Below are 16,804 nucleotides of genomic sequence, written 5' to 3' on the forward strand. Positions count from 1 at the left end.
TTAAGGTGGGTGGGAGGGAAGGGAAGTGGCAGCAGTGGGATATACGTATACGGGGAACTTGGCTGAATTGGAAGCCTTTGGGGATGGAGAGGCAGTGAAATGTATGCAAGAATTAAAGTATGCAGGAATGTAAACAGCTATTATATTAGCTATTGGAACTCCAAACAACTGCACACAATTAATAGAACAGTAATGTGTTTGTGCTGTGCATTTGTGTTCATTATTGTGTTTGTGTGTGTACATATGATACACTACGCTTGTCATGAAACTCATTGTAAAACAAGGGGCGATCCGATCTGGTGTAGTACTCATTGCAATGAGCTGCTGGTGTGAGGTAACATTTATTTTCCGTTACACCCCCAAAAATTGATGATTGCATTTCTCTCTTCCCTTCAAATGTCAGGATCAGTCAGTTTCCTCTCCTGTGAATGATCAGGAAACCAAACAGCACTGATGTCTGATGTGCTTGTCTTTCTTTTACTGGGTAGAATCAAAGTAGTGGGAATACTTCCATTCAGAGAAAATCAACTTTTCTAGCATTTCCCATCTAAGCTGATTTAATGTGGAAAAAAAAACAACCAATTCTGAGGAAAACAAATTTAGGGATTGGGGTGAGATACCGTATAATTTATGGATAACTCAACATCAATCTACTATTTAAAGTGGGTGATAACAAAAGTAAGAACATTTTTTTGATTGGTAACTGAGATACAGCATTACTACAACTAAAACTGAAGTAGTAATTTGTTACATTACTCCTGTGAGTGTTTTGTGTGTGTGTGTGTGCGTGAGAGAGAGAGAGTGTGTGTGCGTGTGCAGATGCTCACACTGTGTTTTGATGTGCGCTGTCTTGTCCCTTTGGGCAGTGTGGTGAAGAGATACTATCACAGTGACGGATACCAGCCACACACACACACACACACACACACACACACACACACACACACACTTCACCCTGCGCCTAACGTACCATCAGTGGCATTCCATTAACGGTGCCTGGGCCCAAATGAAACGGCCTACTTTACTCGAAAGACACTCTGTCAAACAAATGACCTTGCCAGGAAAGCGACGCGGTGCTGTTGATCAATTTGCCTTTAAACATCCACTTGAAGAAAAAAAAATACCGGGCGGGCGACGACAAATACAAAAGGAATCCATCTCATAAAATATGCCTGGTAGCTTCCATCCGAACAGGCTGCAGACAGCGGCATCAGTCACAGGGAGGGCTGGCTCTCAGGCTCCATTTACACTGCGTGAAAATGTGCTTTTTCCACATCTGTTTTCCAGGAGAACTTGATAAATAAAGACGGGATATTCAGTGCGATGCAAACAGGCAGGATACAGCTTTGTATGCCTAGTAGTTTTGTCTTGGAATCTAGATTTTGTCTGTCACTTCTGGAGGTAGAAGGCTACTACGGAGCCCGGGAGTGGCCATCGGGAGAAAAATCATTTATGTCGTGGCCACGATTTACTGTAACGTGCGCACGATATACAATCCGAGCTCTTGTTTTATTTTTTCGTTCCCTCGATCTGGTTAAAATGAGCCTCGTTTTGGTTTATTCGTGCGCACGAGATACAGTTCGTTCCCTCGATTTCCTCTTTACGTGAGCACAAATTGCCAAAACGTGCCCTCGAAATAGTGATATCGTGCTCTCGATATATAATACATGTGCTCTTCACGAGCTTATAAAGAGTCAGTGCACATATTGGTGATTATGTTTAAATGTGGCTCTGTCCTGGGTGTGTGGCAGCCACCTGATTGTGTTTACATGGCCTGAAGGTCAAGTGGCTAAATATGTTGTAATATTTGGGGGATATGCCTATTCAGTGTAAACAGAGAATGGATATTAACATACCAAATCCTTTCTAGGCCTAGCTGCAATACCTAAAAGGTTCCTTTTAAGTTGCATTTTTCCTAAATTGCACAGTTTAACGAAATTGAGGGAACGAATTGTATCTCGTGCGCACGAATGGACTAAAACATGTGCACGTTACAGTAAATCATGGACTCGATATAACTTTTTTTCTCTCTCTCAGTGGCCACTTCCAGGCTCCGTAGGCTACAGACTTTAGACTACAGATCTTTCTTTTCTTTTTTAAGGTAGATAGGAGATTGTCAAAAATGTGAGTAGAGCTTTTCTCCATTTTCCCTCCAGGATCAAGGCCTTTTTTGGTTTAAGGTATCTGAAATCTGAAGAAACGGAAGCAAGTTTCTCTACACAATAGAGATGAAATGCTTTGTTAAATGCGAGTGTTCCTCGTGATGTTCTTCTGACAAAGGAACATAAAGACTTAAGAGGGAGGAAGAGGAAGAGGAGGAGCATGAGACAAGATAAGTAGACAAGCAAATTGTTGTGGCATGGGTAGAAAAGAGTTCTCTTGGCTTTTTTTTTTCCCAAGAAAAATTGAAACTTGGCTTTTTCCCATAAGTAAATATTTAGTTTCATCAGTTTTCAGCTGCAGCCATGTCACACCGGCTCTAGAACCAATGTTAACACATCTAGTAGTTTATTCAGGTTTGACATAGTGTATGTTGTCATGGCTTACACAACTGTTCCCCTTGTAATGTGGACATGTTCTGACCTATGTGCACTCAAAAATATATTTTTTGGCATATTTTGGAAGGTTTATTATTATCAACTATGAAATTGACCCAAATAAATGAATGGATGAATGTATAGTGTTCATAACGCCAATGCATTTTAAAGTGCTAGATTTATTGGCATCTAAATGGCAAATGCCCATCAAGCTGAAATAATGAAACTATACATATTAAACTATACGTTACATCCATCCAATAAAGGTCATTTCAAACAAGTTCAATTTTATCTGTTTCATTCTTGTTGGTATTACACAAAACAAATTTTTTTTTTTTTACATTTTCTTGAAAATGTCTTTATTTAGATAAAATCATCTTAATATTTATGTCTTAATACCTAAGAGGGTCATTATTATTGTTATTATTATTTTTGTGGAATTGCAGTTTAAGCAATTGATTTGAATCCTTCCCTGACACACAGTGATGTCGACAATCTACAGAAACAGTTGATAAAACAAAGGAAAATGTTTTTTCAAAGTGCTATTATTGGAAATGAGTAAACTGAGTAAAGGCAGCGTTGGTATTTCTTATTGTTTTACTGCTCTTCTTATCACTTTCTTTTTCTTCTGCTTGGAGTCTCCAAAGATCTAATTCATTTTTTGTTAACAGCTGAAGGTGGAGGCGGTGAGGCTGATCCCTGTGGAGCTGCATTTGCCATTCTACACTGTACCTACTTCACTCCAAAATAGTCTGCAGGTCACAGTGTAACTCTGCTCCTTCCAAAATCCACACTCTTACACTGATACATATCATCAATCTGTGATCAATACATTCCAGGAGTTATTTTGTGATGAGGTATTATAATTTACTCTTTTGCTGAACCCACTTTCCCTCAACCTGTCTCGTCCACTTCAGTTAGTGATGTCCTGTATTTCCCAGAATGCCTTTCGACATCCCCCAGAGAACATGGCTGAACTTTCAGCTGTGGGTTTTACATGTAGGTGACACCGTTCTTTGTCCTTAGGTCTTTTCAGAACCCCGCTACTTGCTTGTTTAATCCAAAGAGGTCTGATGATCACAGTGTTTCATATACAGCCCCCTCCCTCTGCTGAGATTGATATTCAAATTAGTGAGTATGATGTCATTTGGTCACTTATAGTGACTTTTTGAGCAGCCAACGGCTACTTCCATTAGAAAAGAGTTGGCCACATTGGTACATGAAGAGAGCGATATTGATAGCGAGTGATAGCGATAGTGATAGCCACAGCAAGAGAGCAAGTTTTTCTAGTGAAGAAAAAGTGACAGTTGCACCCCTTCCTCAAAACACATGTCTTGTGGCTGCATTGCATTCTGGTCTATTGAGGCTTATATCGGTGGAGAAATTTGTATCTCTGCCTCTACTACAATGGATTGCTGATTGTTGAATGTCCAAAATGGCGGCTCTAGAAAGAAGCCCTTGCACTGTGATTGTGAGGGGCAAACACTGAAACCTGACGTTTACCACTGACCTTATACATGGAAATTGTTCTGCTGTTAAACCCCATTGTAACTGCACTGGAAATATCTCAACGTAACATTATGTTGGCTATGTTTGGCCAGTTATTGATGGGGAAAAGAAAAAATACACTGCCAACTAACAACATGGACATAGAAATCCAAGGTACACTGCCAATATCTGTTTTTCAAGAGTGGGTGGATTATCCCTTTAATATGTAAAACGCATCACTTGCCTGTGTGCAGAGATTTCCCTCCACAGGTGGTTTCCAAACATATGGGCTTGTATTGTACCAGGAAATCTCAAACAATGGGTGAATTTTCTCTTGTTCTGCCCAAACACATATTGATTGATAATGATAACTTATGAAAATGCTACATATTTGTTACATCTTCGAAGTCCTGTATCATGTGGTGTCTCTGTCATTTTATCCATCCCCCTGCATGTAAGCACAGCAAAAATAAAGGTTTTGAGGCAAAGGGGGAGGAAGAAGGCTGAATATTGATATCTGCAGATGAATGCATGGTGAGATAGAGTGATGACGGTTGTATGGAGGCAGACTGACAGGGCCTGGGCTTATCGCTGGCTGGTCTGTGAAGAACTGTTAACTAGTCTTGGTCAAACAGTTCATTCCTCATTATCTTAATAAGATGATGGCTGCAAACAAATAAGAGGAGACACGCCGGAAGTGGAAGGCATAGACGAAGTGGACAGGACACAGAGTGATGGAGAGAGAGGAGGAGGAAATTGATGGGGGAGGGGGGGGGGGGGACAAATGTGATGTAATCAAACAGATTGAGGAAGGAGACAAAGATGGAAACAGGAGGATATTGGTGAAACATGGAAAAAATGAGACAAGAAGAACGAAGAGAGGGCTAAAGCTCTAGCTGGTGTGTGTGTGTGTGTGTGTGTCTGTGTGTGTGTATTTTTTTTTTAACCTTTATTTAACCAGGCGAAATCAATTAAGAACATGTTCTTATTTACAATGATGGCCTGACAAGAGGCATAAGCTTCTTGATGGGGGGGGGGGGGCTGTGAGGGAGAAAAGATAGGTTAAAAGACAATAGCAAATATACACAACAATACAAACGTTTAGCAGAAACAAGGCATAAAAGTTAATAACAAGGATATTCAAGCATAGAAGACAAGATTATTACAAGCATAAAAGAGAGTAAATGTCTGTTGCAGATATTACAGGATTCATTAGCGAGCAGTGTGTCACAGAAAGTGGCCTAGGCCAACGGCGGTAGGTATGGGCGTTCAACAAGCAGAAACTGAAGAAAAGGGTTAGATAGTTGAGTAGTTAAATAGGGAAGCAGCTGCAAGAATCTGTAAAAAGGTGTGAGATGGCGTCTTTGAAGGCCGGGATGGAGATGAAGTTATCCAGTTTAAGGTGTTTTTGTAATGCATTCCAGTCAGAGACAGCAGCTGACTGGAAAGATGCAAGGCCGGATGTAGATCTGGTTTTAGGAGTTGTTAACAGAATGAGATGAGAGGACCGAGTGTTGTATGTGACAGGAAGTCGGTGCAGCAAGCAAGACAGGTAGGGGGGTGTACGTTGAAGAAGGGTCTTGTAAATGAGAGTGAGCCAGTGGATCTGACGGCGGGTGTGAAGTGATGGCCAGTTTACCAGGGAGTAAAGACTACAGTGGTGGGTATTGTAAGGGGCGTTAGTGGCAAAACGGATAGCAGAATGATAGAGTGTGTCCAGTTTAGCAAGAGTGCCTTTACAAGCAGTGCGATAGATGGTGTCACCGAAATCGAGTGTAGGGAGTATTGTCAATTTAATGTATGTGTGTGTGTGTGTGCGTGAGTGAGAGTGTGTCTGTGGAGGGTAGAGTTGTAGTCGGTGATAGTGTGTGGGTGTGTGTCAGGATCCACTACCAAAAGCCAAACGTGATCATGCCAAGTGCTAAATCTCTAGCTGCTGTGTGTGTGTGTGTGTGTGTGTGTGTGTGTGTGTGTGTGTGTGTGTGCATGTGTGTTTGTAGGGGAGTAAAGACCCAGATGGAGAGAAAGGCTGATGAAAGACGGATGGATGGACAGGAACATGGAGAGAGACAGACGGGCTCAGTATCAGTGACAGCAGATTGATAAATTACAGGCAGGAGGATGATGACTTCACACTTTCTTATGTTCACCTCTTAAAGGAATACACCTAGAGACTGTCCCATTGGTCAACTTAACCCTTAATATTTACAAGCATTCAAAAAGTAAATGCCAAATGTCAGTTAATTTTTTGTATGAATAAAATATATTAGCACGGAGCCTAGGCTACTACCGATTAACATAGTGTATGCTAAAGCGTTAGCGTGGAGCCTAGTATCACTCAACATAGTGTATGCTAAAGTGTTAGCATTTAACCTATCACTCAACATGGTGTATGCTAAAGCGTTAGCGTGGAGCCTAGTATCACTCAACATAGTGTATGCTAAAGTGTTAGCATTTAACCTATCACTCAACATGGTGTATGCTAAAGTGTTAGCATTCAACCTATCACTCAACATGGTGTATGCTAAAGCGTTAGCGTGGAGCCTAGTATCACTCAACATGGTGTATGCTAAAGCGTTAGCATGGAGCCTACTATCATTCAAGATAGTATATGCTAAAGCGTTAGCAAACAATCTACCAGGGAAATATGATTTTGGTGTCTATGTTCTATGTCTATGTCTATTGGTATGCTCTCCAACCTGTGGCAGCACTAGAGTTAGCAGCCGCTAACGTTAGCTCCACTTCCTCACCGTTTTCGGCTTCGTCGTCACTTCGACTCGTCACCTCAGCTCCATCCCCACATTTTCGTCTCACCATTACGTCTATGTTTGTTTGTTGGATGTTTCTTAACGTTCTTTTTCTTTACAATCGTTCGATTGTTAAAGTGTCATTATCTGTATCTCCATATCCAGAGTCTCTCGCTGACTGAATTCTCCTGGGGCTCATAGCCTGAACTAAGGACTAACTGGTACCCACTTACTCTCCACCAAATTGGGATTTGTAGTTCTGAAAACAACGACCAACACACTGATCACAGCAGCAGCATTTATATAAAAACTACAGTGTAGCCATAACAGTTAGAAAGAAATCTCTACTCTCATAGGTGCTCAGGTTTGATTTTTCTCACTTGCAAATGTCTATTTTTTGGAGCAAATGCAAACTTGCAATTCCAAGAAACTTGGTGTATTCGTTAAATACACATACTGTTACAGCATTGTGTATATGTGTGTGTGTATGTGTGTATCTGAGTGTGTGTGTGTGTGTTTCTCAAACTAACCCAGTCTGTCATTAAACGCTGTTCCCATACCCTGAGATATTGAGTGCCTTATGTGTTCACAGTCCACACAACATCAACACACACACACCCCGACACTGACACACACACACACACACACACACACACACACACACACACACACACACCCTGAATGTGCTTTGTCTACCAGTTTAACTTAATGCAGTGCAGCTGCTAAAGAATAGGCAGCAGGGGAAATCAGTCTTTTAAGCCTGCTAGGCGAGGATTTGGAATTGAGGTGCAGAAAGGAGACGAGGGGAGAGAAATCAGTCGATCAGAGAGAGAAGACAGGAGGAGGGAGAGGGAGAGAGAGAGGGGGAGAGGGAGAGAGAGAGAGGGGGGATACAGGATAGAGGGAGACAGAGAGATACAGCGATACAGAGAGTAAGGATGCCTTTACTGGCTTTTGAATGATTTTGGAACTGTTTTATGTTATTATAGATACTGGTGATTATGTACTATTGTATAGTTCATGTTCCATCTCAATATGTTGAATATAAATATATAAATTGATATTTTGTATTCTGCTTTGGTAATGTTGTTTCTGATGAAGTCATGCCAATAAAGTCATTGAATTGAATTGAATTGAATTGAATTGAATTGAGACGGCTTGGCTTGATGTGTGTGTGTGTGTGTGTGTGTGTGTGTGTGTGTGTGTGTGTGTGCCCTCCACAGGTGAGAGAGAAACTGAGAAAGACACTGACAGAGAATGAGAAAGCAAAAGGAGAGGGGATAACACAGAGATCTGGCCCGCTGATACACTCGGCAGTCTCTCACTGCACCCAGCCACTATTAACTAGTCTGGAGGGTGGGAGGTCCCAGCAGGAGGGCTTCTGGGAGGTGGGTTGGGGTGCTGTTGGGTGCTGATGGGTGTGTGTGTGTGTGTGTGTGTGTGTGCGTGTGTGCGAGGGCGGTGGTGGTGGTATTGCTTCCGCTCTCTCTTTTATCACGAGAAGCATCTGAACAACAAACAATCACGGCACACCGCAGTTACACATACTGTGTCTTTAAATAGCTGTGATTGAAAAATGATCACAGCATTTCGGTTATAATAGTCCATATACTTTTTTAGCGCTGCTCACACAGCTCCTTGTTTATTGTTTGCTGGATGCCGGTTTTCTGCCACGTTCAAGTCATGTCGGAAGAAGTGGAAGAACGGGATTTCGTTGCTTCAGCTTGAAAGCATTCAGGTGTTTTAATCACCGGAACATCCACATCCAAAATCATTTGTATTTATGAATTGAAAATCAGCTATAAACAAACTGCAGCAGATATTTGGTAAGTACGGTTGATTTGCATTAGTGTGAATATAACTGATCATTTTGATTCAATTTGGTGGTGGGAGATAACGGACCCCACAACACTGCTTTTAGCATGTTTGACTGCGGGCCTCGGACTAGAGTGGTGAATGTGCTTATTACAGTATAATAATAATAACCTTTACTTATAAAGACTTTATCAGAGCAGAGTATCATTACAAGTGGAATAATGTAAACAATCAATTAAAAAAAATGTGAACACTCAATAAAAAAAATAAAAAATAATAAAATACTAAAGGGCAAAGGCACATAATATTTAAAAGAAGAATAAAAGCATAGCACAGACCATAGAACAAAAAAAAGTGTGTTTTTAAAGTGTTTTAAAGGAGGATACTGAGTTTGCAGGTTATTCCAGAGCATAGAAAGCTCCTGCATTCTTAGTATATACAGTATATAATATACTATATACTAAATAGACTATATACTATATAGACTGGACTATACAATACAGTCGCAGGAGCTCATAAGGGGTTAAAAGTGCCTTATAGATGAGCAGTAAAATGTTAAAATCATTCCTAAATTGCACTGGTAGCCAATGAAGTGAAGCTAAATGCGGGTCAAATGCTGTCTCTTCTTAGTTCAGTTACAACATTAAATATAGCAGTGTACTCACAGCTCTGACACTGGTCCTCCTTGGGTCCCCAGCAGCGTCCATTACAGGAGCGATGGCACTTCTGACCTGCAGGCGAGATCAGGGAAAGAGATGATTGGCATGTCCATTCAGAAATGTCAATAATAATACCAGTATGGGCTACAGGGTGAGACTGATATATGGGTTGTACCACTGGTTTGCCAATATATCAAGGTGATGTTGACTTTTTATTAAAAATCAATTGGGGGGTTGCATACAAATGGTCAAATTTAAAAATAGTGAATATCAGCACAAAATATTGGCTATCTGCAGCTTTAATAATAATAATTAAAAAAACAACAGCAGTATCGGCCGTCGAAAGCCCATATTGGTTGAACCCTAGACTTGGCCTCCCTTGAGATATACTGTACATATTGTATGTTTGTGTGTGTATGTGTGTGTGTGTGTGTGTGTCAAAAAGGCTGAGGCAAAGACAGTTTTCGATAGCATTAGATTGTTGGGTAACACTTAACTTGAAAGCATGACTAGGAACATTATAAGCACATTGTGAGTGCATGATAATTATTATAATCAGAGCATTTTAATATAAACCCATTGTGTAAAAAAAATGTAGGGGGTTGAATCCTTTGATGACATGACGTTAATGTAAAGTGGCATTTCGTCTTGATGATTGCACTGAGAGAAACGGCTTTCTAAGCTTCCAATGGCCTTATAATAATCTTGCAATTTTCCACAGCGCGCTTCGAGTAAAGTTGAACCGAACACTTTGCAGCCGGGCTTGTTATTATGTAAGAAAGCCATCGTACCTACAGAGTCTTTTCAACAACAACGCAGCATCTGCCCTGACTGGTACGTGCTGTTCTACTCATAACTGGAACAGCCCGAACTTCAATAACCGTGGCACAGGTTGTTTCAAGGAGGAACAAAATAACTTGCATCTCTCTATTCCGCAGGGGAGCGCGGCGGCGGGGCCCTCGCAGCATTAAGGCTCAATTATGCTCAACGTTAAATACGTATACGGATACGGACGGAGACTTCTGTCCGTACTCTGCGTTCATTTCGTCCGTATTTGTGCAAGTTTTCTGAAAGCTTATGGATACGGACGAAACCGAGCAGTACCACCGGAAATCGTGGGGGCAGTGTAGCGGTGGACAGAAACTTTTGACTCTCTACTGCCCTCTAGTGGATGTACTGCTTAACTTCCATGCCAACGTAAAGGACGCATGGAAGTATGTGGGCAGTGACGGTTACATCGTTTGAAACTGACATATTTATTTTCATACGCAGAGGGAGCATAAACGAGCCTTTAGCCGGTGCCGTCTAGGTTTTTTGGAGGACTTAATTGACTGGCTGGTAATTGACTGAGAGGGAAGTGAGCCTGGATGAGCGCAGAAGTGCCGTCCTCTGTCCATCAGCCACTCCAGATGAGAGCTATTAGAGTCAAGGCTGACTCTGTTCCCCGACACCAGCCTCTCCATCTCCTGCCCTCCTCCTCCTCCTCCTCCTCCTCCTAGTCTGTGCCTCCATCCCTCTCTCTGCCACACACTTAATCTCTCTCATCCCCCGCCCGACCCTCACAGATTCATCGCTTCCTTCTCTGCTGCTTCGCTGTGTGTCGATCCCTGCCTCTCTTTTTTGTCTTCTTCCATCTCCGTCCCTCTGTTTTTCCTCCGTGTCCCCCAGACTTTTCCCCTCAAACTAACGCTCTGACAACGCTTGAGAGGAGCGGTTGACAGCTTTGACTGTATGAAAGGCAGCATATATACAGGATAATAATATCAACGTCAGCCGGGGACAAACGGTTGTCTGCCACTGCCGAGTCTACAGCACCTTAGTTATATCTCTGCTCTCCCCGGAGCTCGCTGCCCCGCGAAGTCAAGCCTAAGCATCTTCATTTAGCGCCCAAGGTCTTCGCTATCTCGACTTCTAAATTCTCAGCGACCTTGAGTAAAACTGTCCCATCCCTCTCCCCGCGCCATAATCTTTTACAGCTTCTTTAAACCAGCCCCGAAGGTTAAAGTGTCGGGAACGCTGCCATACCGGGGCGGTCGCGGGGCAAAAGACAGAAAGGGGGGCTTTTCAACCTGAATCGATGGGGCATGGATTTCAAATTACTCCCTTGCTTCGAAAAGAACGGGCCAATAAAATATAAGAACTGTGGCACAAGTAAGTCAACAATAACAAAAACAACAGAAAGCTGGCGTCTCCCCAAAGACCGGGATGGAGATTATGTTCTCAGTTGAAGGATTACAAGTTTGGAGACCCTTGATCTTCTGGCAGAGCGGAGGACTTGCGCAGGAGTCGGCCGATCAAAACGCATCGAGTTGCGGGTCGATGGCGGGGGAAGGGGGGCTGGGGGGAGCGGGGTGGAGGGGGCGTTGAAGCTGTCGTGCGGAATATCAATGCTCAGAGCTGTTGCGTTGCATTTGAAGCACGCGGCGAGCGCTGTGAGAGCGAAACCCAAGGACATGCAGAGAATTTCATTCTTATAAGAAAATGCAGTGTACATACAGGTTCTGTGCAGCTTTGCATAAGAACCAAAGAGAACACAGAACTAAAAAACAACAATAACAGATAAAATATAGCTTCAAGTGGCTGTTAGTGTGGTCCAAGCCTGTGGAGCTCTATGAAGCGCTTAGAAATTACGCCTTACTTCCTGTTTGCGTGTCTTCGCCATCAATTTAATTTGTGCATCATGGCCAAGCAGTTTTGGATTTTCAAAGCTCTGGGTCATAGCCATAATCTAGGAAGACCATACATGCTGTGTGCAAAATTTTGTTGAGATTAGATCAATTTTGGAGGAGAAATAGCAAAAAAAATGTTTAAAAACAGAGGAAAAACTATCATGGCCCGTATGTGCAATGGATTTGTGTTGAGCCAAGGAAAGGGAAAGGGAAAGAAAGGGAGGGAAAAAAGATTTAGTTATTATTTATGTTGTTTTTTTTATGAGTTATTAGCCAAAATGTAAAGTTGCTTGTTATAGCGCCACCATCTGGCCAATCGGTGTAATTTACATTGCCTGAGTAGTGGGGCAGATTTGAAACCTATCCACCAAATTTGGTTGCTCTAGCACTGTCAGTCTCTGAGGTACAGATCATTTTAGCAAGGAAAATGAAGAAGAAGTAGAAGAAGAACAAGAAGAACAAGAACAGGAACAAGAAGAACAAGAACAAGAACAAGAAGAACAATCCTAACAAAAACATTAGGGGTTCAAGCCCGTGTCAAGCAGCATGAGCACTAAATTAAAAACCAAAAGGGCATACGATAAGGGATTAGGAGCGTGGGTGGGAAAAATGAGGTCAGAGGAGCAGTTACTTCATGCACCCCTCCACCAACAAACCCGCCTAACCCCTGACAGATTAAGTATGTTTTCTTTTTTTCACCCTAATAAATCCCTTCATAACCATAAGCATTCCTTTAACATGTCTTTTAGCTGATTAGAGTAGGGCATTAATGTGAAGTGTCACGGTAAGCAGGGTGACAGAATGGGGTCAAGGGGTGATTGTGTGCCGCCGGTGTTTTCGTCGCTCACACTTTGCCACTTGGCGCGCTCAGATACGGGCCTCTTTGAGATGTGATGTGCAGTACAAAGCATTTATTTTATGACATATACAGTACTGTGCAAAAGTCTTAGGCACCCTAGATTTTTTATGTTTTAGATTAGCCTTAGATGTTTATTTGTTTTCTGCATTAGTGTGTCAGTAGACTGTTTACTGCTGTTTATTGTAAATTTTTGATATTTAGAAACTTTTCATTTCATTAGTTTTGAAAGCATCTTCGCTTTATGGATATCTTTGACATATGCCTAAGACTTTTGCACAGTACTGTACCTCTATTTTGCTGCTGTGTGGTTGTGATACGGTTGGTGAGTCCCTTCGTTTTGACTTCTTATAGTTCCTAATAGAATGGAGATCGGGGACGTGAATGACCACAAATGTTGCATGTAAAAAGGTGGGTTACTTACATGTGACGCTGCTATTGGTGGGCACCACCAAAGGGTTGAAGCGCGGGTTTTTCACAATGTCCTGCCAGTGGATGGTGTCCGCATGACACAGGAATTTGTTCTGGTCCACGTACACACCTCCGCTCAGGATCTCTGTGGGGGGAAAAAGAGAGAGAGAGGACACACAATCAAGACGGATGCACACAGGGCCATCCGGGTGCTGGCCTGCTTCTGCCTGGAGGGGTGCAGCTAACTCGGTAATGACGCCGCCAGCCTCTCACTATGCATGTTTTTCATTACACATTTTCTTATCTTATTATTTTACAGGCTGTTGAGTGGATATAGCCACATATGTTGAAGTTGAAGCCACTAACATCATTAAAAGCAGACAAAAATAAAGTTTGGATTGGGGTCTACTCTACTGAATGTGTAGCCGCTTTTTTGCCATTTAGCCCTGCCTTTCCTTTCCATCCACTGACAGACACTAAAAAAAACAATTACACATGCACACAAACACACACACACACACACACAGAATCGTACATCACAGTCAATATAGCCCAGAGGAAGGCCTGGGGGGGGGGATGCTGATCCAGTCTGGCCTTCAGTCTCACAGATGAGAGTTGTTGTTGTGAGGGAGCCCAGACAAAGTCATGTCATATTGCTGTTATTGCGACACCCTGATCTTCTCTTGTTTGGTTGTTTTCCTCTTCCTTCCCTTCTCCACGCTGCAAGCAGACAAAATCAATTATGCCCCACCGCCACTGCGACACTAAATCCGTCTTGGATTTATGCCCATCAAGGGACAGCGGCCCCTAACAAGTTTGTAATTTCATATTTCATCAAGGTGGGGGGACGATAGCTGGGTATCCCGCCATCCCTAATATGCATTTCCTTGTCCGCCGATGATCAACAGACTTAAGGGGGGTGGGGGGTGTGTGGGGGGTGGGATTGAATCCTTTTGCCACACACACACACACACACACGCACACACACACACACACACACACACAAAGCCCATTGAGTGATTGGACACGGAGGGTGACTCCGATTATTGTTGTTGTGCAAGAGTTCGGAGAATGCCTAATCCTGACTTTTGTGTACGAGGGAAAGAAAAGAGTGGGGAAGAGAGAGAGAGACAGAGAGTCAGAGAAAGACTGAGAAAGAAAGCGAGAGAAAAGGGAAGAAAGAAAGGAAGACAACATGAGGCCCAGTAGCAGATTTGCATTATTTACAGGGCTTGGGTGTTCCCTATCTCCCCACAAAGAGATTACTGACACGGGGCAGAAACAGATGAGACACATAATCATGCACGAGACGTCCCGCCAGCACCGCACAGAAACACACACACACACACACAAATGCAACATTGTCCCACAAAGGCCTGATTAAATGAAACTGCTCGGATGATAGGAGGTGGTGCCATTACCACCATAACCACCCCCCCCCCCCCCATCCCCCTTCTCCATCCATCTTTCTGCATCTCTGGTGGGAGGTAGGGATAGAAATTCGGAATTAAACTTCTTCGCACAACGGGAGGCCGCTGGCAAAGTGGGGCAGTGGACAAACCGACACGCAAAGCAAAGCACGGGGCCTGGCGGGACAAGGGGAGGCACGACAGAGACCCCCGTCCACCTGGCATTAACCCGCGTCCTGGGTGATCGGACTGTAATCACACGGAGGGGAAAACACAACGAATTCAGGTGCAAACGCAGCTGAGGCGCATTGAAGATGCAGAGCACATTAACAAGAGTATAAATGTGATGTATCTCCAATCCATATATAACAACTGGGTTCCCACGGACCCATTTAAAAAATTGTGGATCTGAGAAAAATATAAAATAAGGCCTAAAGGTTTTTGAAAATGAATGGATGGCCTTGATTTTTTATTAAAATATAGCATCCAAATTCATCAATATGCCTCCGCTCCCTGGCTTTCCCTCCATCCGAGGATCAACACCTCACATTGTGGGGAAAACCCTTTGATGGAGATTGGTGTTGATATAGCAGCAGTTGTAAAATGAATGATTTCACTAGGTCATGAATATAAAAAAAAAAAATACATATAGTCTGTGAATTTCACCAAATAAGACCTTGAGAGTGACTTAAAAGTCCTCAAATTGAGTGTCCAATTGAGTGTTGGAAAGAAACTTTAGCGCGCAGATCCAACCAGGAAACGTAAGCAAATCAAACAGGTGGCAGGGGGCTCAGATAGTGGCGCCTTTGCCAAAAAAATGGATTTTCGGGGAATACTGGTGGATGGGAAACACCCGAGACAAGGTGTTTACATGTAATTTTAAAGAATGTAATCGTTACAAGGGTGAGTGATGCGCGCAGCAATCTGGGAAAGATTGGCGAGGGAAAGGGGAAAAAGCAAATTTACCGGCGACGCATTTGTACAGTACATCAGGTAAACGTAATCGAGCTTAAATGGTATCTAGACACAAGAAAGCATGTGACTGCCAGGTGGAAAAGGGGGACAGAAGCACCCGGGAGAAGCGATAGAGGAGCGATGGAGGTGCAGCTCACGGTCGGCTGCCTGCTGTACGTGAACAAGTGAGTTTTTGAACATGTGCTCGGTGGGTAAATGTTTGTCCAAGCGCTGCTACGGTAACATGCAGCGAGGTGTGTGTGTGTGTGTGTGTGTGTGTGCATGTGTGTGTGTGTTGTGTGGCTGTTTGACATTCACACTTGGTTGGGGGGGTGAGTGTGCGCGTGTTTATGTTGTTACTGTATGGACTGTGAGCACGTAAGACACTCGATATATCAGGGTAAGGGAGCGGGATTTAATACAGAGTAGGTGATAGACTCTGGGTTAGTTGAGACACACACACACACACACACACACACACACACACACACACACGGTGTAACATGAAATTACTGCCAAAAAGCCAAACGTGAACAAGCCACAACCACAGTCAGGCACTGCTGCCAAACCGTGGATGAAAAGCAGATGAAATAATGGGCAACACGTACACACAAACACACACACACACACACACACACACACACACAGCAGGTATAAAAAGCAGTCTGTGTTCAACGGTTTCGCCAAGTGACCCTCAACACAACCCAAAAGGCTCCATCATTCCCTAATGCTTTCCCACCCGCACGCTGCACTCCGACACACGCAACGCTAACACACTAACACGCTAACACGCTAACACGCCGTGTGACGTGACAGAGATGAAGACGCCGGTTACAGGAGTGTAATTGACTCCTTCCTTCCTCCTCCTGCTGGCACATCGCCCAGGACGGTTAATGTATTTCCCAAGGCTTCCATGTCCCGCATATGAAAAATGCACGGCCGCATGCTACATAATACATATGACAACATGCAAACAGGCACACAGGCTTGATTTGCATAATCACTGTGTGGGGGGTGGGGGTGGGGGTGGGGGGGGCTCAGCAACGGTTAAATCCTGTTGTTGATTGTTTGGTGGGTAGAGAAAACAAGCGTCTTAATTAGTTCGTTCACACAGCTAGGGCTCGTGCCTCCAAATTTACCCCCCCGCCCCGCCCCCCCCCCACCCGTCCGACTTGTCCCGAGAGCTGCTCCAAACGCCTCTAAACGGTCGCGTGGCTTCAAAAACCACAGCGCTCCTTTTTTTTTTTTTTTTTTAAATT

Source organism: Centroberyx affinis, unplaced genomic scaffold (assembly GCF_046629955.1).
Source record: "Centroberyx affinis isolate AG114_WGS23_722 - 3 ecotype Tasmania unplaced genomic scaffold, CSIRO-AGI_Caff_v1 ptg004262l_1, whole genome shotgun sequence".
Classification (NCBI taxonomy): Eukaryota; Metazoa; Chordata; class Actinopteri; order Beryciformes; family Berycidae; genus Centroberyx; species Centroberyx affinis.